The sequence below is a fragment of the Sylvia atricapilla genome, chromosome 5 (genome assembly GCF_009819655.1).
Source record: "Sylvia atricapilla isolate bSylAtr1 chromosome 5, bSylAtr1.pri, whole genome shotgun sequence".
Classification (NCBI taxonomy): domain Eukaryota; kingdom Metazoa; phylum Chordata; class Aves; order Passeriformes; family Sylviidae; genus Sylvia; species Sylvia atricapilla.
In genome coordinates, this window is record NC_089144.1 from 70,317,891 (window position 1) to 70,340,759 (window position 22,869).

The 22,869-nt window shown below is 38.1% G+C and overlaps 1 protein-coding gene and 1 long non-coding RNA gene across 2 annotated transcripts in view; one reads left to right on the top strand and one right to left on the bottom strand.

Annotated features, from left to right (window-relative positions):
• TNRC6B (trinucleotide repeat containing adaptor 6B) overlaps positions 1-22,869 on the top strand; it is a 134,154-nt gene that overhangs the window by 54,622 nt on the left and 56,663 nt on the right. The gene's annotated exons all lie outside the window — the stretch shown is intronic.
• Positions 15,788-22,512, bottom strand: LOC136361880 (uncharacterized). Its single transcript, XR_010743700.1, has 3 exons — positions 22,318-22,512; positions 17,740-17,898; positions 15,788-16,027 (listed from the first exon to the last, which is right to left on the bottom strand). It is a non-coding gene; the product is annotated as an uncharacterized lncRNA (long non-coding RNA).

Consider the following 22,869-nt stretch of genomic DNA (forward strand, 5'->3'; position numbering starts at 1 on the left):
CAGCTCAAGAATTGAGGCAAGAAAATAAGATCCATAGGATCTTTATCTCCAAGGACCTGCATTTCATGTCCTGTCAAGGGAATCAGGTGTGAGTCTCAAGGTTCTGGTGTTGTTACCTTAGATTTCAAGTAGCAAAACTTTAAATACTGGGCTAACATTACTGCTCCAGAATTAATTTGCTAAACAGATGTAAAATTCAGGTTAGATTAATACAAAGATGTATTTCTTGTAAAATCTGTAATTGCTAATGTGATGCTAGTATTAGCAGTCTAACATGGTATGATTGCATGTGCCGTATTTCAAATATTGGTCAAAAAAGTTCCTTTAAGTTTGGTGTCAAGATAACAGGTTTTTGGCCATTTCAGCATCGAAGGCAAATGTGGAGTTATCATGGAGATAAATACTATCTACTGAGAATATTTCTGTTTTGTTGTTGTGCTGGTGCCATAATTGTTCTTCAGAAGACAGAAACGGTGCCTTTCTGTATTTGTTGTGCTTTTCTGTATTTGTGGTGAATTCCAACTCCAGAGCTGTACGTTTAGCACTTGTCACTGCTTAAGTTCTTCTTTACACATAGGCTTCTTACTAAAGAACACAACAGGGAGATTTTGTGGTTTTTTGTTTGTTTGGGGTTTTGTTTTGGTGGGTTTGGTGTTTTTTTTGCTTGCAGAGACAGAACATATATTCTGGGAGCAGCATGAATGTATGCAAACCCTGATTCGTTTTTCTTTTGTGCCATCAACACACTTCTGAAGGGAGTTCCTATGGTTAATGGATATTGTAATTTTAAAGACTGTTTTCTTGTCTGTATACAGTATGCTGGCATTATAGTTTAGGAATGTAATGCCTTGCTGCTACTACAATTGTGTATTTTTTAATTATTTCTGAAAAGTTGTGTCTTAAGAATTATTGATGTGGTATTTGGGTCTTATAGCATGGATAAATGGAAAGACTTCGTTCAAAATACTGAACTTTAAGGGCTACTTTTAATTAGCCTGTTTAGTCGTGTGGGAAAACAACACAAGATACAACCCCTGGAGTTTTTTCAGATACCTAAGAGAAGCTAGATTAATGAAACATTAGATGAACTTTAAAGGCAGAACAAACCAAAATGAGTTAAACACCATGGAAAAACGTGTGCTAATACAGCTGGAGTTAAACTAGTGAGGGCAGTTTTGTTAAAAACCACAATTGGTAAGAATGAAAGTTGTCTACTGCTCCTTACAGTGCTACAACTTGTGTCTGAACTCAGTTAAATGGATGTTTATATATGTTAGCCAGAGAAAGTCATCTAAAAGTACCTTGACACTGATAGGTGGAAAAACGCTTGAGAGTATAAAGCATGTCTGTATTAATAAAAAGGTGTGCTAAATTGAGACTTGTAGAAGTGAAATGTGACCTTGGAATTTACTACAAAAAAACCAAAACAAGGCATCAAGATACAACTGTGTTTGATTTCTTGCCAACAGGGGAGTTCTTCTCTTAGGATATGTGAGGCCGCGTTTTAACACTGAGGGAAATCAACAAATTTTGAGGCAGTTCCAATAAGAGCTGCAAGAAATCTTACAGGGAGGTAGTCTAGCGAAAAAGCACTTCAGCTTTTTGTGTTTATTTTTATAAATATATTCTCTGCAAGCAAATAAGTAGTTGTCTTAGTTGTGTCAGAAGGGCATTATTTTGACATAGAGCTCCATCGTAGTTGAATGTGCTTTGAATAGCATAGTTACTTCAGCAACTAAAATGCAGAACGGCATGAACTTTTTTAAATCAAGGTGACTGTTATTTTTTAGTTCCTTAAAAGTACATGAAACCCCACTGTGCATGCTAAAATTATAAAGGAAGTGTGCTCATCTTTCCCAGTGTGCTTAGCAGATACAGGGTTAAGGCTTCCTGAAGTACAGATCTGAGTATAGCAGCTGAACCAATTTGAACTAAAGCAGAATATTGCATTGATTTCTGAATCAGAGAAGTATTTCTTTAAAAAAGTAAACCAACAGGAAAATTACTTCTGGTAGCTCAGTGAGGGTTTTTTCCCCCTTTTAAGCACAGCATTGGCTGAGTAACAGAATCACGAATCTGCTGTCCGCTTGTAATCTTAGTTGCTGTTGGGCACTGCCTCCCTGTACACAGGAAAATGGCAAAACTTCAGCTGCAGTGACACTGCTAGAATTGGGGGTTTTAAAGCAGCTTTTGTAGATTCTGAGTTTTTTGAGTTAGTTGACCTATATGAAAATGGTAAAGGTTAAATATATAATCTGCAGATGCCACTTAAGCATTAATTAGAGTTGAGCTTAATTGTCCCATTTTACGTGTGCTCTGTGGCAAATGTACACAGATGTGTTGTCACTGTGGTTCATTGTATGTTTGTGAACTCGGTTGTGTCTGAGCTATCCAGTTTTCCAGGATGCAGTGTCCTCTGTCACTTAAACCTTCCTTAAAATAAGTCTTGAGTATTTTCTTCCACTGTTTTTCTCCCTGCTTTGAATTTTCATGTTTGTAAGAAGACATGGCAACTTTAATATTAGAGTGCTAATGTCGCAGCATTCCTGCTCTTGTTGCAGCTTCTGTATCAGCATTAATATTTTTAATTGTATATAATTTTGCCTAAGCAATCATACCAGATTCAGGGTCTGATTTAAAACACATTCTGTTTTGGTACTCTAGATACACTTGACTACAAAACAGCTTTCTTTGGCAAGAGGTTGGCTACTACTGAGAACTTCGTCAGCTAAAGTGAAACTGATATATTCTGATACATCACTTTGCCAGCTAAATATACAGCGTGTTTGTGCTCAGCCTTTTGCTGAACAGTTCATAGGGAGGATGATTTCATCACAACATACAAGTGAATTTTGGTATTACAATGCTTGGGAGTTCTAATCTGGTAGCTCTTGCTGGATTTTTTTCTGGGCTGTTCTGCCGTTTGCTTGGAGAGAGTTTTGAGGACAATAAAGGTGAAAATGGCTACCTTCCATATGCAGGGGAAGAGAGGGCAGAAGGTACCAAAACTTAGCACGTGTTTTTTCCTAGCTTATTCCTGTGTGCGCTGAAAACCAATTGTCCTGTGAAACAGAAAATAGTAGATTGTTTCATTCCTGTGTGAATTTTAAAGAATGAATTCTTCTATATCCTGGTTAAGATTATATAATAAATAAACCTTTTCTATTTTGTTAGATTTTACTTGGGTACTATTAGTGTTATTACCTCACTATTTAAGAAGAAGGGATCTTCTGTGATAAATATTAGAAAAAAATACAAAATAATACACTTAAAACTGGTCAAGTGTTCACTGTAAGTGAACAAAATTGGTTAAAATTATATCACATAGAAATAGAGGATGTCCTGTTGAGGGTCTGTATATGCCAGTTTATATTTAGCTCTGTTTTTCTTTGTGGACGTCTTTACAAGTTGCATGTGCACTGCTTGGAATCTAAACGTGGTCTAGGTTCAAGTTGCCTCTAAAAATTCTTGGTTAACCTAAAGTAAAACCACAAAAGCTTTTTTCAGTCTAGTATAAAAGAAGGTTCCAGGTGGTGCTACAGAAGTTAGTTGTAACAATATTTAAGGGAAGTTTAAATTCAATAGCCTTGTGTTACAGAGTCGAGTTTTCTGTTCCTTTGCAGGTAATGTTCACATTATCTGCTTGATACACATCAACCAGGCCAAGCCATGCTGAGAGAGAGAAAGAGTACAAGGCATTAAGGTTATTATTCTTTGATTTTGTCTTTGCCTCTCTGCTGTAATTCTATTCAAGAGCACATCTAGATCACCTTGGCAGGAACACTTGCTAACCCGTGCTCTGGCCTTGCTGTAGCGTTTGCCACTGCCTTGTCTGATGGAAACACGCTGATGGTGGCATGGTGTGGGAAACTATAAACAAAATCTCCTCTGGGTGGAGAGTAAATCTTCCTAGTAAGTTGGGCTACACGTACTTGTTCAAGAAGGTATTCCTCCTGACTTTCCTTAATAGGCAAATATGTTTTGAAAGCCTCTGAATTATAGTAGGAAGGCTTGGTAAGTGACCTGGGATGAGAGAATCCTAAGTCTTTCAGCTGTTTCAACCAGTTTAGTCTTCTTGTGCAAAAGCTATCTGAATTTGCATTTAACCACCTCATCTTGCATGGTAGCTATTCTGGAATGGTGACTTCTGATTAAGTCCTTGATTGACTTTTTGTCACAAAATAACACATTCTACATCAAATTAACTATGCTGTGTTGTTAATTAGGAGATAGTTTTGTTCTACATTTGCCAGTTACTATAAATAAAACACATATCCTGACACAGAAAAACTGTAGAAAGTATGTTTTTACCAGATTTTAAGTGTAACAAGATAAAAAAGGCAAAAGTAGACAAAAGCTAAACTTTGAGAGACTAGAATTAACCATGACAGCTTAAAAAAAAAAGCCACTGGTGCAGAGTTCTTTAAGCCAGCTTGCCATAGTTGGGCCATTAAAAAATAAACAAGTAAATTTGTGGAAAGTCAGCCTGTCTTGATAAAGTTTTCATGACAAGATTGTTTCTCTAATGTGAGTTTGAAGTGACTGATTGACAGATGATGAGCTGTGTTTGGGTGTTTCATGCTCAGAAAAGGCTGAGGTTTGCTCTGTCAGTCTCTGTTATATTCTGCTTCAGTCCAGGTAATGTGAAGTGAAACTCTCCTGCCATCGACTTGCAAATGTGGGGTCAGCTGAAGTTTATGTAGCTTCCCTTGATCTTTTACTTAAAAAAACTTACCTTTTAGGTGATGCTTCAGTTAGTGTTAGATAAATTGGTTAAGTTTAAATGCTTCTTCTCCTTTGCATTCTTAAGCCATTTTTCTGTTGTTTAAGTACTGTTCTAAATATTAGCAGATAAGGTCATTTCAGCTTGAGCATTGCTTGCTCTATGGTTTTAATCTTAAGCTGTTAAAAACAGGCTTCATCACTGGCTCAGTGCATAAATAAGAACAAGGTTGCAGATTGCTCTTCACTCTAAGTTTAATTATAGCGTGTTACTCAATTTCCTTTTTTCATCATTCTTTGTTAAGAATCTCTGAAATAATTGTCTATTTTCCATCTTACTACATTTTTTTTGTGTTTGTGTGTGTCTGATATGGGTGTGTGTATGCATATGTGTAATAAGTGCATGTTGGCAGTTACTACGGTTAAAAACCACCCGGTGTCAACTGACAGGTAGAGAGACTTCTTGGCAGGGCATAGGTGTTCAACACACAATAAAAACGGCTCTCAAAGTCACTTCAGGTTTTGTCTTTGGGAAAAGCCTGCACGAAAGAAGCAAGTGCCTTTCTGTAAGGTAAGTGTACAGATGTAAGAGGAGAAGCAAAGAAATTCAGATGCTCTCTGAAGGCCACACAGAAAGGCAAAGGCGGAGCCAGATTTGAACTCAGAAGTTCTGGCTTGTGGCCTGGGGTTGAAGCCAGTTGTACACAGCTGTATTGAATTATGAATAGAATGATGCTTCTTTTTTTTTTTTTTTTTTTTTTCTTCATGGATTTATGGGAACAAAGCTGATTTAACCAAAATTGTAATGTGGGTAATGTGTAATTCACCTTTCTCAAAATTTCACATGCTAAAACTTCGGTGTTAAAGGTTGGTTCAGCACTTGTGGGTTTCCACTTGGTAAGGAGTGTGATTAATGTAGCTGGGTCACAAATCATGACAAATCCTAGTGCAGTGCCTTGAGGTCAAACTAAGGGCTTTTTCTGAGTGTAGAGGAATTCGGGCTTAAAAATTACTGCTCTGCATGGTACCTTGAGAAATACTAATAACATAAAGAAAATGCTCTGAAATTTTATTTTCTTTGATATTTTGAAGTAGTGAAGTGAAAACCTAGTTCAGAGATAGTCTGCCTGAAGTTGACTGTTCATTAAACTGAAATTCGCATTCTGTATTTAACACTTGTGCTGTTTTTTAATGAGGCTTTAAACATTGTTGTTCTTCAATGCAGTATGAAAGAAGTGAGAACATGCTATAGGTTTGATGCCTCATATTTTGTTCCTTCCTGAAGTAAAATCTTGGAGTAGCTTCTATTGAATATATGAACAGCTCTGGTTTTTTCAGGAGTTCCCTTTAGGAAGAAGGTTTTGATCAGAAATGTTAATATAGAATGAACATCACCCTTATGAATTACTTTTCTGTACTGTTAAAAAATCTTGATGGGGATTTTAAAGTCCATTTCACAGTAAAAGGGATTTCTTTTCCAGGCAAAATATCATTAATACTAGGCTCTGGCAGCAAAGAGGAGTTTTTCTTTTTTTTCTCTGGGGTACCTTAACCTGTGTGCTGTGTCTTGCTAACTGAGGCTTTATGCAAATGTATGGTAAGGTTCTTTTCCTAAATTATAAATGTGGAACTTAGCCAGAGAATACAAACTAAAAACACCCCATAACAAAACACTTAACCAGGAAGTAATTCTCATCTTGTCAGTTGAAAGTAACAAAAATGCTAAATAGTTTTAAAAAGAAGTCGAGTATCAAAAGCTTAATAATAAAATACCTCACTCCTGAGAAGCTGAAGCACTGATGTCTCCTGGTGTGTGCAGTGTGACTGTGTCTCATTCTTTGGAAAGAATTGTCTCTGAGTGGTGTGCACTTCAGGGAAGCATCTAAAAATTTCATTGGTAGCTAATGAAAATCAGAATAATTAATTTGAGCATTACAGTGGTCTGCTTTTTTATTCACCCTCCTTTTTTATGCACTGTCATGGTTTAACCCCATCCGGCAACCAAGTGCCACACAACCAGTCACTGCAAACCAAGCCCCATAGAAAATCATTTGAGTTTCCTCAAACAGTTTGAGTGTTTACCAGTTCTAATTGCCTTTGGCTGTGGCTCCAGGAGACATTTAAACTGAGTTTGTAAGGTTTGGTGCATAAGCCTGGACCACTTCAGAGATGGATATTGTTGTGGTGGTTCTTGCTTCATTCCCCTATTACAGTCGGTAATGGATTGTAATTAAACTGTATAGTTCTTCCCAGCAGGTTTTCCAGAAATACTGTAACCATCTAGTGATGAGTGGCTGAGTTTGGAGTTGCTACCCAGTCACTACCTGTAACAGTGTCATGGGCCAGATTCTTGCAGTGAAAAGTGGGAGACCCAGATTGTAGGGGCGTCCGTGGAGGGCAGGGAGAAGGAACTCTGCAGACCTGAGATATTGTAGAAACACGTGGTTTATTGCAGGGGTCGTGGGTAAAGAGGGCTGCTTTCAGCCACCAGCCTCGGCTGAAGGGAAGCCCCAAAGAGAGAGGGGGGATGAGGTAAGGGAGGTAAAAAAGCTGAGAGGGGTAAGAGAGGCCAGAAGAGTGCCGGGGTCAGAGCAGTCAGAGAGAGGGAGGGAGAAGAAGAAGAGAAAGAACCTTGTTCCAACATGTGATATCTCCTTTTGTGCTGAATATTCTAATTTACAGTGACCAACTGGCCAAGATACAAAACCTACAAACTTTGCATGCAGCCTATGACAACTACTATATTACAATATCATCCTATATTCTAAACGCCAAAGACTACTCTTCTTATCTCCTTTTCCCTTGATGCCTTGGCAGGGTGGAGAGGGGCTGCATTCTTGGGTCCTTTTGTTTTCTGTCCTTCAACCTATCTCCAGCTCATCACCGTCCTCCTGCCTGCCATGCCCACATCTCAAAGCTGGCCTTCATTTCTACTTCACTCACAAGTTTTACATCTCCAGTATTTTCTTACCAGACAATCATATCCGTAAGCCCTTCCTGTCCCATCTTCCCCAACACCAGCTGACTTGTTTCATTATGAGCTGTGTTGTCCCCTAATTCCAGTAGCACAGCTTCAGTGGCTGAATAAAGTTGATCCCGCTCTCTTGTTAAAACAAGGTGTTAGTAAAGAGTAAGCTTATAAAGGACTGGTTTAACAAAGAATGATGTTTCCAGTGAAGCCAAATGTATTGTCTTTTTCTTCTGTACTCTTGAGAAAGAGCAGAAGTAAAAGTTGGTCACTCATACTTGGTGCACTTCTCCATTTAGGTTAGTCAAGTTTAGGTCACATTTACGGATAACCATGAGTCCAGTTGGTGCCTCCAGCTTAGCAGATAGATTTGATTAAAGCTAAGGGTCTGGTCTTTCACCTAACATTTGGAATTTTAACTACGTTGTTAAAATGCTTACATGTGTGACTGAATTCTGTATTGCTTCTGCTATAAGGTCATGCTAACTTTTCTGCTAGGTGGTGTTAACCATTTTTCCAACACACTGGCTTCACAGAAAGACAGATGCTTTGTTCTGGCAATATGCATGGTAGCATCAATAAGCAGACAAATTAGATTTGAGGTTCTAGTGTTTAAAGGGCTTTTCTTTCAGCAGGAAATAGTCTCCCACATCAGCTTACGTATTTTAACCTTCAGCTTTATATAGCAGCAAAGAGTTGACCTGTCTTTGTACAGAGCTGCCTTTCTTAGAGAGGATCAAGAGAAGGTTTAACTGAATAGATTAGAAGTGCAGCGTTTTGTGGAACGGTGAATATCTTACATTCATGTCATGATCATATACTGGTTGTGCCTAGTGTCTAAAAAAAAGGAAACTGCTGTGTTCCACACCCATGATATTTATCATTGGTAGATAGGAAGAGGTTAATTAAAAATAGGAGTCTTCAGATCTTCTGTCAGCAGAGGTCAGAATTATATTCATCACTGGAAAGATGCCAAACTTAGGTGGACCTATGTGCTGAATGCTTTTGTGAAAAAGGGGGCGCACTTCTAACTGTTCAGAAATAAACAATATCTGTTACTCTTTGAGGGTTATAGTGTGTGAGTTTTATGCATTTCTTTGTGTCTCATGACATCACTGAACATGAGAAATATGTGGTTTTGATTAAAAATAATCTTGCATAATGCAACAAGGCAAGAAGTAACCTAAAAGTAGCAAACACTACTTGGATGGAGAATTTAACAAGACAAATCAGCCTTATCTTGGTACTTGAGAAATATGTTAAATGCTTAGATTTCATTTATATCACTGTAATTTTTACCTCACTTTTTTCTCTTCTAACTTAACATTTTTATTTTCTATGTAGCATTTTGGTCATGCTCTTTTATAACCTCTGAGGTGGCAGTTCAGTGGTTTCCTCATTCTGGATTATGCTTTGATTTAGAATTTCCCTCTTCTGTAACAGGAGTGGCCATGCCTGGAAGATTATCCATAGCCTTGTTGTATGTGGTGTACAGGTTCCTGTCATCTTAGAACTTTTGTATGTTAAAGGAACTTTCTGATGGGAATTTCCATATTGTGAAGGAATGCAAGCTTGCTGGAATATAGGTATTCTAGAGCTGACTTGGTTTGCATGAGAGATTTCTTCTTTGAAAGTAATAAGTAGTTAGTTTTTAAATGTTTCTGTCTTTCTGAGTATAAATGGACACCAGATTTTTGTAAGCAAGATGTGTATTCATTCCTCATTGATTATTTACTATTTTAAAAAAATAAATTCTGAAGTTATCTTAAACCACTGTATTCAAAAGCAGGAGATATTTACATGGGATTGAAGTTAGAAGTTGATCTGGTGCTCTGTCTGTGAATGACATAAGCAGCAGGTAAAATCCATCACTTAAACTCTAAGTTATAATTCCTGGAAAGAGACAGGGAATGAGAACCCTCAATCAAGATTTCAGAAATCTTGTCTACTGCACTCAGTGCAAATAGGAAAAGCTCTCAGATGACTGACTGCAGAGATTGGGCAGGCACCAATTCCGTAGGGATTACAGCATAGTTTAAAGAAATTCTTTCCCTGGTGGGAGGCTACCCTTAGTTTAGACAAATGCCTGAGGATACAGTGAACACTTTTCACGTAAACTTTCTAATGTCTTTGCATAAGAAATAAGGAAATGATTGTTTATTTAGCAATTAGTAAGAGTTGCATGTCTAGACTAGGTGGTTTAATCTATGCTTTATTTCCAGAAGGCATGAAATCAAGTTAACTTTTTTTAAAAAAGTGCAGCTAGTGAGTGGTGCACAGTATCAGGACTGTAAAAATGGATGGATCAAAAATAACATACCAGATTAGTGACAGAGGTAGCAATCATCTCTGCCTGTTAATGGACTGTTTTCTAGAACTTCTTTTTTTTTTCTGCCTCTTAACTGTTGTGGCTAGTTAATTTAAAACAAACTGTTAAACAGGTACGATTATGTAGGCTGTGGAATGCCGGTTTGCACCCTTTTACAGTCTTGAAATGTTGAAGTTACTCTGTGTGGGTGTCTCTGGCTGTCTGCACAGGTAGTGGGTAAGGTGGCACTACAGTGTTGAGCAGAGGGCTGTGTTTCCCCATCCGTGTCAGGAGGTTGTGTGATTTAGGGGGACAGGACTTCATTGTGATGCAGTGGCTGCTACTTGTGATAGTTTTGTTCCACACATTCTAATAACTTCTGCTTTAATTCTTACTTTTAGAAAAAAACGTTTGAATAAGCAGTGGTATTTCTGATGTTAACTGTAGTGTTAACCTGATTTATTATCCTTGGAGCGGTCTCTTTGTAAAAATGTATTTATCATCAGGTAGTTGCAGTTCTCTGTGACCTTACAAAGCTCTTAAGTGAACTTGTAACATCCTTCCTGATAATGCTTCCTGTGGAGTACTGACAGCTGTCCTACCTCTCCAAACATAGCTTGCCAAGAACATGAGGAGAAATTACAGTTTAAAAACCTTCAAAGAGTGAGGCATTTCTACATTTCTTTACACTATGTGCACATAAAGTGTGCTTGTGTCCATTAGGAAAAGAGGTGGGATTTTTTTTCTTTACTAAGTGTGAAACTGATATTTGCTTTCTGAATTAACACTGCGAAAGTTTTCCTAGGGGGTTGCTAAAATAAATGGAATTTTCCTTGATACATACTCAGTCATATCATAACATGTAAATACATAATGCAATATGCTTAGAAGTTTAGTGTTGGCTATTAGAACTATCGTTAAAGAGTTTGTTCCTCACAGGGAAAGAAGCTAGTGCATAGCTAGTGTCAAATCTGGTGTTCTTCAAAAGCACAGCGGCAATTTTAAGTCTTTGAAATGTAGGGAAGTGTATAGCAGTGCCACTTACACTCACTATTATGTTTTGGTCATCTGTGTGTTTTCCACTGTTTTTTACAGCATCCTGTGCAAATAGCAAACCAGTAGGTCATGGGGAGCTTTAATGTGATGCTGTTAACTGGGAACAGTGGTCAGCATTCCACATGAATGATGAATTTACAGTTGAGGATGGACAAAGTATAAGGCTGTAGGTTTTGAGAGTGCAGGTGGTGTTTGTAGATGCTGCATGTGTTGGTGAGGGTATTTGGTTCTTTATGCTCTTCTGAGATCTCAGGTAATCATTTTCTTAGAATGCCAGATCAGAATTTTTGATCTTTCTCTTCAAAACTCAAGTGATTATATGAGGAGATAAGTTTGGAAAGGCTTCAAATTTTTTGGCTGCTTAAGTACCTTCACAAGGAAGGATTTTTTTATTTCTTACAGTTCAAAACAAGTCACATCTTGCACTTCTTCTGTGTTATTTTTGTTTTTCCTGTTTCCTGCACACAGTTTCTTTACAATTCTCTAGTTTACATTCTGCATGCCAATGAATAATTTCAGATTGCATAGTAATTAGGCACAAATCATGACACGAAGTATTGAGTTGTGATGTTCTGAATAATTTATTGATCTCATTTTTAAATGAGAAAGGACTAATGGACTGGTGGGCCAACTGGTTGCAGTAAGAAGGGTGAGAAGCAGCATCTGGGGATGAAATACTTCCACATCAGGCTCTGCAGAGAATCCCTGTGCTTAGCACATAATCTAAGCATCTAACACAGTCATTTTTCAGTGCCCCCAAGATCTTGATGCTTTAGAAGTAGATATCATGTCTAGCACATCTCATTATTTTGAGCTGACTCACCAAAATAAAGTTGTTTTCTTTAGTGATTGAGAGTGTATCAGATTTCTTAGTAAGATCCACACCTTTCATTTATTCAGTTACGTTTTAGGAGTAAGTCTCATGTTTTGGCCTTTATAAAGTCTGTAGCAATGCAGCAAGAAGACTTTAATACCCTTGTGATTTACCTGGTTTCTTGAGGAGGGTCTGCAGTCAGTCATCCTCACTGAGGATCTGATGAGACCTGATCCCTGCCTGTCAGCCTTTTAACAGCAAGTGCAAGCTGTAGAACAAGAAGAGGGCATGGTCTGTTAGCAAAATGATTGACTTTGGTGTCGTGTGTGCATCTTAAAAATACTACTCCATCCTATGAATGGTGCAGTGCATCTGATTCTAAAAGCTATTTGAAGAACATGGTTTGTGTAATTTAATTTCTCAAGATAACTTTTATCAGTGTTTAAATCTTCATACAAAAATAGGGAAGGTAGAAATTTATATCCATTTTCATATTGTAAGGGAACCTTTAAATGCATGCCAGAGTTGATGTATGACAGTATTTTAATTACACACTTAGAGTGGTAAATGTATTTAAACTTCTTTTTTCTTTCCCCTCTGTGACATCTGGCTTGCATTTTAAGCATTGCCGTTTCACCAGATTTTAGTTTTTTTATCGCCAGTGCTTTGTATTTTATCACCTATAGGCAACAAATATTGAATAGTAGCTTTATAAAATAGTGATCTATTGATACAATATATACTGTATCTCTTTACTACTGGCACAGGGAATCCTGCTGTTATTTAATCTACAGTGGAACCTTGATGACCTTACTACAACCGTGGTCTGTAACAGCATAGTGGTAACTCCTCTCTTTGTATTCGTGCAGTCCTCCATGACTTCGAGAGTGACTCATAAAAATGCGAGAATATGCTGCAATACAATTAGATGGGATATAGTTTTGCACAGGATGTCCATTACTAGATAAAAGCTAGGGATCAGCAGCTTTGTGAAGGTAATGAAACTCCCTTGAGTACTGGCTAAGATTACATATCTGTGCTTTTCCAGACGTGGAGAGCTGCATCTGTAATGGTTGTGTCTGTAGTAGGTCTGTTTGTCTGGAGGGCACATGATACTACCCCTGTCGCTAAAGCTGCTTTAGCTGCAGACTGAGAGGTTGCTCTCTCTTGGTTTCCAGGTGTGTTTGGATACATCTCAGCAGTAGTCGATATTGAACTTGGTCCTGCTTCTAAATGGCACTGAGTTGATTAGACTCTTCAAGGGTTGGGTGATTAGTTTCACTCAGGAAAACTCTTCAACTTTGGGCTGTTGATTTCTGAAGAATTAATGGGGGTGGAACACTATTTATTGAAGCCAAGCTGTTAAATCTCATCAGTCTCTGTTGAAGGCATAATGCTTGAATGATAACATGAACTGTGCTAAGGAGCTGTTGTGCCATGTAAGGAATAGTAAAAATTGCTTCATGTGATGAAAGCTGTGTACCAAATAAACTACTGAATTGCTCTCTGGTTTAGTGCTATAGGAGAGCTTGAGATAAAGTTATAAGGGTCATACACACCTTTCTTGCCCAGACACTTAAGTTTCTACTGCCAGACTATGTCCTTTTGAAAGAGTGAAAAAAATCTAAAACACGATGTCCAGGCATCCATTCAGTAGCCAGAAGGAAAACATACTTTGTTGTGTAAAACATAGAACACAAAGCTGTTTTTCGTTTAGCCAGATAACACTTTGTCAGCCTTCACTGGATCTTGTTTTGGTGTGAAGTAAAGTTCGTTGTTGAACTATGAAGAAGATTAAAAAAAAAAAAAATCACTGACCTTTGTAAAACCTGAACGACTGCTGGGGTGAAATCTGAATTACAAAATTTTTCATTTAACTTCTTTATTAGCATTGCAACAACAGTCTCCTTTTCTAATGCTTCATTGCAAAGTGAATCTGCAAGTAGTTTTAGTACAACTTGTTTTGTTTTGCATAAAAAACAGTAGTCTTTCTCCAAAGTAGAAGTCAGATTCTCTTTTTTTTTTTTTTTTGAGAGGAAAAATGATTAATGAAAATTAAACCAAATTTAAAGTGATTTTTTTTACGGGAGTTCAGAGCTCATCATCTTGGGGATTTTTCAGTAGCTTAACAAGAATTTTAAGAAATATAAAAATTAATCTCACTTCTGTTATTTAAGTCTGCAAATGTGGCAGTACATAGAAACTTGAGTATGTTAGTATGGTCAACTTTCACAGTAAAACTATCACTGTTAACAGGTTGGTTTCTTGTAGTTACTGTCATTGGAAGGCAAAAACAATTGCAAGAGAGTCATATTTGTTGAGAGGTCACGTGTAGACATGTTGTCTCAAGTTGTAAGATCACTGAGTACTCAATTAAGTGGTGATTCCATTATAGTTTGTAAAAACGTACTTTTGGACTTGTGGTTATTTCTTTAGAGAATAGGTATTGAGTTCTTAAAATAAACTGGTATTTTGCTTCCTTAATTACTGGAGAATGTGATTGAATGTTAAGAAGTAGCTTACTTGCATTTGCAAGGTCTGAGTTCATATTTGAATTGTGTCTGAGCTCAATATTACTGGTTGATTTTGTAAAAATACCAAAGAATATCACACTCATACTTGTCTTCACTAAGGAAAGTTGCCAAACAAGGAAACAAAATTTTTAAGAAATCTCATGAGAACTGTTTTCTGTGTTTAAAGGAAGAGAGAGTTAATGTCTCCGTGAGAATGCTGCCTGAAATTGCAGGATTGCACAGGACTGCATGTTTTATAGTAATGTATTGGCAGTCAAGGGCTCTTCACATCACATTTGGAGTATTATGTCCTTGTTTCTAATGGAGCGTTCCTTAATGGCAAGAGCCATTTCTCCCCACACTGCTTGTCCTATGGCTTTGAACTGCCTCAGTTAGCTATTCTTTGCTTGGGTTTACTCGTGCAGAGTGAAGTTTTATGTAGTGTTGTTGCAATGCTTGATTAATATTTATGAAGGCCTTTGACATCCTGTGATGAAAGGAACTTTGCAAGTGTTCAGCGACGGTGTTATTTTATTGGTGAAAACGCAGGAGGAGTCAGAAGGATGCCAGTTTTTAATTCAGAGTGAGCAATGGAGTTATTCTGTGACCTTGAGCAGGTCATGCAGCCTTTTGTTTTGTAGCATGTTCTGGGAAAGCTCTGTTTTCCAGCATGTGTTGATAAATGCCTTCCCTCCTCCAAGTCCATTCTAAGGGAAAAAAGGCAAAAAGTAAACCGAGGTGCACAACTTCACTGAGCGGCTAAAGCAGGTACTTCTTAAAGAAAGAGATCATTAAGGGGGGCAGAGGGTGAGAAGGGGCTGGATATAACAGTTGCATTTCAGAGTCAATATGAGAATTTGAGCGTGTGTTGCCTAGTCACAGACCAGACTGGATTTTGCCTGTTACAGATCTCTGTCGTTTGGGTTCAGTATGCACAGTGCTTAACTGCAACTGCGCAGTGAATGGACTGCATATAATCTTTATTGCATTCGAAGAGCTCACTAATCCATGGTACTCTGCTGGTAAACAAGTTTTCTTCAGACTGAATATCGTGTGTATTTGAGCTTTGTGATTGTCAGGATTGATAGTCAGCTCTTATAGCATCTTCTGTTTGGGTATTGCATAATAATATAAATCTCAGGCACTGGTGAGGTTTTTTCCCTCAACTGACAGAGGAAGGTTATGATTACATACTGTCATTAAAATTACAAGATAGTGAGGAACTTCTGAAAAATATACATCTGTGTTAAGACACAGTCAGCTAGGCATTTGCCTAATTCTATAAGGCACAATAACATAAAATAGTTATTTGCCATGCTTCACACATGCAAATACGGTGTTTAAGTTTTTTATTTCATACACGATGCTGTATCTGCATTTTACTTGTTGCACAAAACACACAGATGTAGTTTAGAACAAGGGGAATCAAAACCTTTATTTGAAGTACTTCAGCAAGGTGAAAACCTTGCCCAGTGAAGTGTGAGGCACAGCTGAATTGAAGTGCCAGTTTATGCATATGCAGTATGGTGGATTCATATTGAAAGCACCTGGATCTTTGTCCTGCTTTACTGCAGTCTGGCTGGGCAGCTTGTACATGGGGGTTTTTAGTTGTCTTTAGTCCTGCTTCATCTCTCAGCTCAGCTGGCCTAAGGATGAAGAGGAACAGTGTTTGTCCCTACTGAGAATAAACAATGGTTTGTAGTCTTCAAGAACAGCAGCTACTAAAATAACTGCTTTATATAACCCTCGTTACAAGCCTTAATTTATGGAGCATGCCGAGCAGTAATGGAATATCAAGAATTTACCTGCCTTCAGCTGAATACACTGAACATAAATGTAGGTAGGTTTGTTCCAAGATACAGTAATTTGGTGAGATTTATACAGCATTTTCCAGACCTGCAAAATATGTTACTTGCTTCTGCCTTTAACTTAGACTTCCTGACATGAATCATGATGGCCCAGAAACTTTGTAACTGAATATTTGCAGCAAGTAACCGAATGAGTTTTCTTACCTGTTAAAAATAAATATTGCCTCAGGTGGAGTGGAAAACACAAACCTTAATATGTTTGCCAAGAAAATCTGACCAAGCTGTACAGAGTTGTTTGAACTGTTAATACTTTTAAGAAACAACCTTAACTTGCTGGTTCTTCCATCTTGACCTACAACCAATGAATAATAACTTTGTGTGGAAAGCCTTGTTCTTAACTTCACACTGATAAAATGAAATGTATTCTTCCTTTAGTATTTTGATTTAGTATAATTAAAATAATGACTTACAGTTTGAGAAATGTTATTTTCATTACTACAGTGCCCTGAAACACTCTGTGTGGAAAATTTTGTAATATTACACAGATCTGGAGGTATGTAATACACTTGTCAGACTATTAACTTGCATAAAGTGTGTTTTGGTTTTTATAGCATATAAATTTAGAGTGTTTCTTTGGAAACTGAATTAAAGTAAACAATCAGATCCCTTCTAAATGAAATGTAAATTATACCACTATGAAACTGCAAGGGTATCCTTATAATATCCCCAGGCAGGCAGAATTCAAGCATTTCACCATTCAGGAGAAGCTGCCTGTAAGCAACAGCATTATATCTGGGCTTACTGGATTTTTCCCAGTAATTTAACAGTCACTAAATAGAAATTGCTTCACTGATACTTATATTTTAATTTTCTCTTCATCCTTTCTGAAGTGCTTTATCATCAAATGTTAAGAAAACCTGCAGTATTTTCAAGCATGTTAAAAAGTGCAGCAAGTAATGCTGTAATAATGTTGTCTGATACTTTCTTTATTTTCACCTTCCTCTAAAGTTCTGTCTTGTATCTGTAGATAGTCTAGATCTTTGCCAGGATGGCTTTTAGGTCCTGGGGTTTTCTTGACAGAGAAACACAAATATATATCAATGTCAGTCATAATCCACAAAATGTTAAAGTTTAAAATAGACATAATTATTTCTGTTGGTAAACTTTCTGTATAACCCAGTTTTTTACTGTCTGTAAAGCCTCTGCTGGTGCCACAAGTGATGCTCCGACAGAAAATGTTTCATATAATAAAACTGTATTATACTTACTCAGGATTTTTTTCTGAAATGTCACATTGTGACATTAAAACAAGTGTCATAATTGTTGTGTGCACTGTGGCTCAGGTACCATGGGAAGCAGATTAATCTCCTGTGACTTTTTTGTGTTGAAGAATAATTATTTTCTTGGCACTTAAGGTAGAAGTTTGTAATCTGAGAAAGTACAGAGCTCTTTTGTCAAAATTACATTTACGCTGTAGTCAGGAGTTAGCATTTCCTTTTTAAGTGCAGTTGTATTAATAGTAAGCTTTTAATAGCACTTCTCATACATACCTACAAGACTGCACTATTGAGGTGGCAGTAATACCTGTGTCCCAGTTTGTAACCTGTTCAAAGTTGCAGTAAGGCATTGGCAAAGCCACCAGTAGAGGTTTGAGCTTCTCTTGTGGAACTGATCTGAGCTGCTGAAAGCAGTGGTGTCCTGATACGGACCTGGAGTGGAGGGTAGCTTGTTTAGGGCTTCCTGCTGCAGTCCTGCAGAGGATGTGTCAGTAATTCGTTTCCTGCTCCTTGGACCACTAAGTACAGAGCTGTGTTTTTGTTCTATTCTAAGGTAATACGTTTTTTTTGAGGAAGTGTTCCAGAGCTGCATTGCCAGTCGGTGACTCAGAGCTGGTTATGGTCAGCAGTGCAAAGTGCACTAGCAGCTGGGCAGTCTGGTGCTGCTGATGTTCCACATCTGTATTAATAACATGGCCTCTTGGCATGGAACCAACTCTCAGCACCTTTGCAGGTGATGCCAGATTAGGCTGAGTGGTTGACTCCTCTGGAGATGAAGGTTCCTGTTCAGGGGGAACACAGTGGGCTGGAGAAAAGGGCCTGACAAATCTCTTGAAATGTAACAGTTGTAAATGGAGCGTTCTACACCTGTGTCAAAATAACCCCCTGCTACAGCCCGGGTTAGACATCCACTGACTTAGAAGGTAGCTCTGCAGAAAAAACACCTGAAGGTCCTGAGAAAGGAAAAGTAGAATGTGAGTCAGCAAGGTGTCCTTGCTATTAAGAAACCAGCCATGTGTTGTATTAGCAAAGATACATCCAGTGGGTCAGGAGAAGGGATTCAACACTTTGAAGTCCATCTTTAACACAGTGTGTCCAGTTTGGGCTCTCGTAGAGGAAAGACACCGACGTGTTAAATAGTCACTAAGATGATTCCTGTTCTGAGTGATCTTACTCAAGGAGAAGCTGAGAAAACTGGATTTGTTCAGCATTAGAAGGCTATGGGAGTAATGTTACTGCTGTTTTCAGCTGCCTTATGAGAGGGTATCGAGAGCCAGACCTTCTGTAGAGGTGGTGTACAGTGATAAAACAGGAGAAAGTAAACAAAAGTTGCAGTGAAGGAATTCTGATTAGGTATCAGAAGGTAAATGCAGTGTATGGAGTGAAAGAGTGGAATAAGTTCTCCACAGTGGCAGTAGCATCTCTTAAGTTTGGAGATAGTCAGAATGTAATTAGGTCCTGTGCAGCCTGCTTGATGATGTCTCTGTGTTTAGTGTGGGGTTTGACCAGGCTCTGGTTGAATTCTGGTGGCCCCTTCAGTCAGAATTATTTGGGATTCTGATAATGACGCAGTAAGGGTATAATACATCTAGTGCAGAAAGTGTAGTTTCATTTTAGAAGATTAATTGGTTGTAAAAAAGAGAAAAGAACAAATGAAAAACACAAAAATCCCCCAACACTGGAAAAACACTCTGTAAAGGACCATCTAGGGATAAGATTGTGTAGCTTTTCTTCTATTAGTTTTCAAACAAAAGGATTTTTTTTGTTTCTGATGGACAAACCATGTGAGATGATAAAAATGTGTGTCTGTTTTAATACAAAGCAACAGTGGCAAATACTTGTGCACACATCACTTGCAGACTATTAGTCCTGTAAGTGACAACTGACACTTTTCCCAGACAGCCCGAATTAATTTCCAACCCATGCTGCATGACAAACTAGGACTCTAGGGCTATTTTGTATACACAGTGAGGGAGGTAAGATCTTTGTTTTGGATGGTGTAATAAAAAAAAAGTGGTTTTCCTTGCATGTGAAGGTCAGCAGCAGCTCCCTTAGAGTCGTCATCTGTTCAGGGCTGTGATTTTTCACTCACACACGCAATTGAAGAAATGAAAGATCTTCACATAATGGACAACAGAAATCTTTTGCCAGGTTGTTTGTCATCTTATCTGCTGACATTATGGTGTTAGTGAGAATTGGGTTTTGAAAGAGTTCATATTACCAGGCTAGATCATTTGTAGTGAGACAAGCATCTTGAGGATTGCCAGCTCTCTCTTCCCTGTGAAATGACTGACTTGTGTCAGTAGCAGGCCCAGGTTCGTTCTTGATTTATTTCTGGTAGCTGTTATCCCTTTTACTGGTCCATGCTGTTTCTTGTGGCTGTCAGAATGACACAGGTATTTTTCTTGGCAAACACTTACAGATAATGCAGCTTTCTACAGGTGTGAGTAGTTTTTGGAGGAAAGTAAGGCTTTTTGATAATCACATAAAAACTTAAAGTCCTGTGTGGAACTGTGTCTAGCCAAAGGGATGTCCTGATAGAATACATTACAGGGCATCTAAGTTACAGGCAAATGTCTGTCCTCATGTTTTACCACTCTTGGGCTATTTTTACCACATTTCACAGTTCTCTAAATACACTTTACCTGTGTCTTTGCTGTGCATGAGTGTGCATACTATGAAATAGTAATTACGGAGTTGCAAGACCTCCAAAGTGTTTGAAGTCTGAAGTGGGAGAAAACTTCCTCAGTTCTTGCATTCTAGAACTTTGGCTATAGCTCTCCATTTTCTTAAAGCTTTCCTTTTTATCAGTTGGCTAACATTTAAGAACTTCAGATTATGTCTGGAAGCGAGTTTTTTAATATATAGATACATAGAAATTGTATAACTGGAAAGAGGAATTCTGATTAAAGGAGTGCAAGCAAGAAATACATAATATTTTTTAAATAATTTTTTATCTTTCTAACGTATTTCAAGGTTTTCTTATTAACAGGTGACTCTTAAAAGTGAAATTGGCCCCCTCCCCCTTCAGATGATACTCTTGTCCCTTCAGTTGCTGAAGAGTTGGGGAAAAAACCCTCCATTTTTATGAGCATTTGTTGTTTTGTACTGTAGGGCTTATACCATCCAGTTCCTTTAAAGTAAAGAGCCCTTTATGTTCATTGTTGTCTCTCTATAAATCAGTGTGCATAGGTATATACCTCTAGAGTACACCACCAAAAATTGATTTTACTCTATTAGCAAGTGTAATAACAGTTTGTTATTTAGAGGAGTTCACTTTTAGCAAAGGCAGTTTTCTGATGTTTTAAAGTTGGTTATTATCTCCAGCAGCGCCCAGTGACTGATGTGCTGCGATAAGGGCGTATCGCTTGTGCCAGATACACTGTTTAAATTATGCAGCTTTCTTGGCCTGACACTGTTCAGGTTTTCGGCCAAAGAGAATAAAAGTAGCTTACTCTTAAGTCTCTGAAAAGGAATAATCTTTTGAAAGTGCTGCTTTTTAGAAAAGCACTTCTAAAGACACACTTTCTAAAGTCTTTTTATTTAATATACCTAGCGAGTATATGTTGTATTTGTATCAAATCCATAACTTTCCCTGGGAGAGAGAGAGGAAAGGCTTTTGTCTTAACGTATGGTGTGTGTACTATTGACCCATGTTGCAAATATGAAAGTCTTAATTTCATACTCTGAAGGACTGAGTTCTGCTATCTTGATTTCACTTACCTTCAGGAAGTGTGGGACAGTGATCCTTTTACTAGATGGTCAATTTTAAACTGCACGGTTTATCCCTTACGTTGATATTGCAGTTCTTCAGTGATGCTGTGAGTTTCTGTCTCATTTCAAGCAAACAATTTTTTTCCCCCTCTTTGAAGCTTTTCTACCCTAGGTCTTCAGGAATGCTATTCTGAAGGATTTATTGCTTTTCCTTAAAAACATCAGAAATCTTTTGGCCTAACGTAATTTCATATTCCATTTTTGTCACTTCAGCCTAAAGACTGACTTTTGAAATGTCTATCTCCCGTGTAAGCATATTGAGACACATCTGAGACACCAGTGTGTGATGCCTAATTCTGCTGGTATCCAAGCTGTATAATTTATCACAATACTGAGAAAACTTTCAGCAATGTTGAGAAGCTAGGTGCTTGTAGTTAGAGTTCACTTGAAATTCTTTTGCTTCAAATCTTGACCAATATTGGATACCTTGTTGTTGGATAAATTTCTGGTTAAATCAAGTTTTGTGTCTTTCTGTCTGTTTCCAAACAACTTGAAATATATTTGTGGTCCGATAATTTGGATGACTAGAGGTTTATGTGTAAGAAAGAGTTATTAATAGCTCAAGTTTTGCTTCTAAATGACAGTGGTCTGTGCATGCAAATCATTCTCTGCATATGGTGAGGCCCTTTAGCTCTGGCTAGTTGTGGCTGAAGGCTGGAGGGGAGATTTAGGAGTTGTTGAGGTGATCTGGTAGCTAGTTCTGGTCCTGCAAGTGGTTTCAGAATTCCCAGTGTTCTGAAAGAAGATGCACAAGTTGGCTCACAGTTTGGAAGCAGGTTTGTAGATTGCCCTATGCTTATCACAACACAGAGAACAGGGTGCACCTATAGAAGTTTCCTGCCATTCCTGTGTCATAGTGTAACTTAATCAAGCTGAGTGTACTGAAATGATGTAAAGTGTGAGGTCAGGAGGAGGGGAGGGAAGAGGACTCAGGGTCCTGGTGTCCAGTGCACATCTTCACCTGTGAGGAGTTTCCAGACTCTTAACGCCGTCGTCCTGTGGTGTTGCAAAAGGAACTGGGAGTTGCCTGCACTTAAGTGCCACTCTAGGAATTTTCACTGCTTACATTTCACTTACCTTTTCTGGTGCAGTTTCAGTTTGGGGGTGACCTCATGTGATTATGGGGCTTGTGTGGACTAATGCTGTGTGACGCTTTATCTCTGCCGCAGTGTGTTGGCAGCAGATAGTGCGCGGTGTGTTGCGTGTCATCTCGTCTCGCAGTTCACTTTGTGACAGCAAGAGCTTTGAAGGCAGCTTCTGTCCTCTACCTGTCCTCTGGGCCTTACGGCCCATAATATTGTCAGAACTCTTTAAAATAGAACTTTCTGGAAAAACGAGAACTAGAATTTTACAGGAAATTAAAAATTTCCTAAACAGGTAAATTGTTTTGAGGGAGAACACATTTCCTGACTGTCTGTTTTTGTGCTTTTTTTCCCCATGAAATGAACGTTTTAGTAACATGGACTTCATAACTCTTTTCTGTTCCCTCTAGCTGACTAGTGTAAAAAACCTCTTTTCTCTAAAATGACTGGTTTTGACATAGCCAGAAGAGGTTGTTTTAAGAACTTAGAAAAGGTGTAATGCATCATAGCTACTGAGTTTCTTTGTGTTTGGGGTTTTTTAGAATGA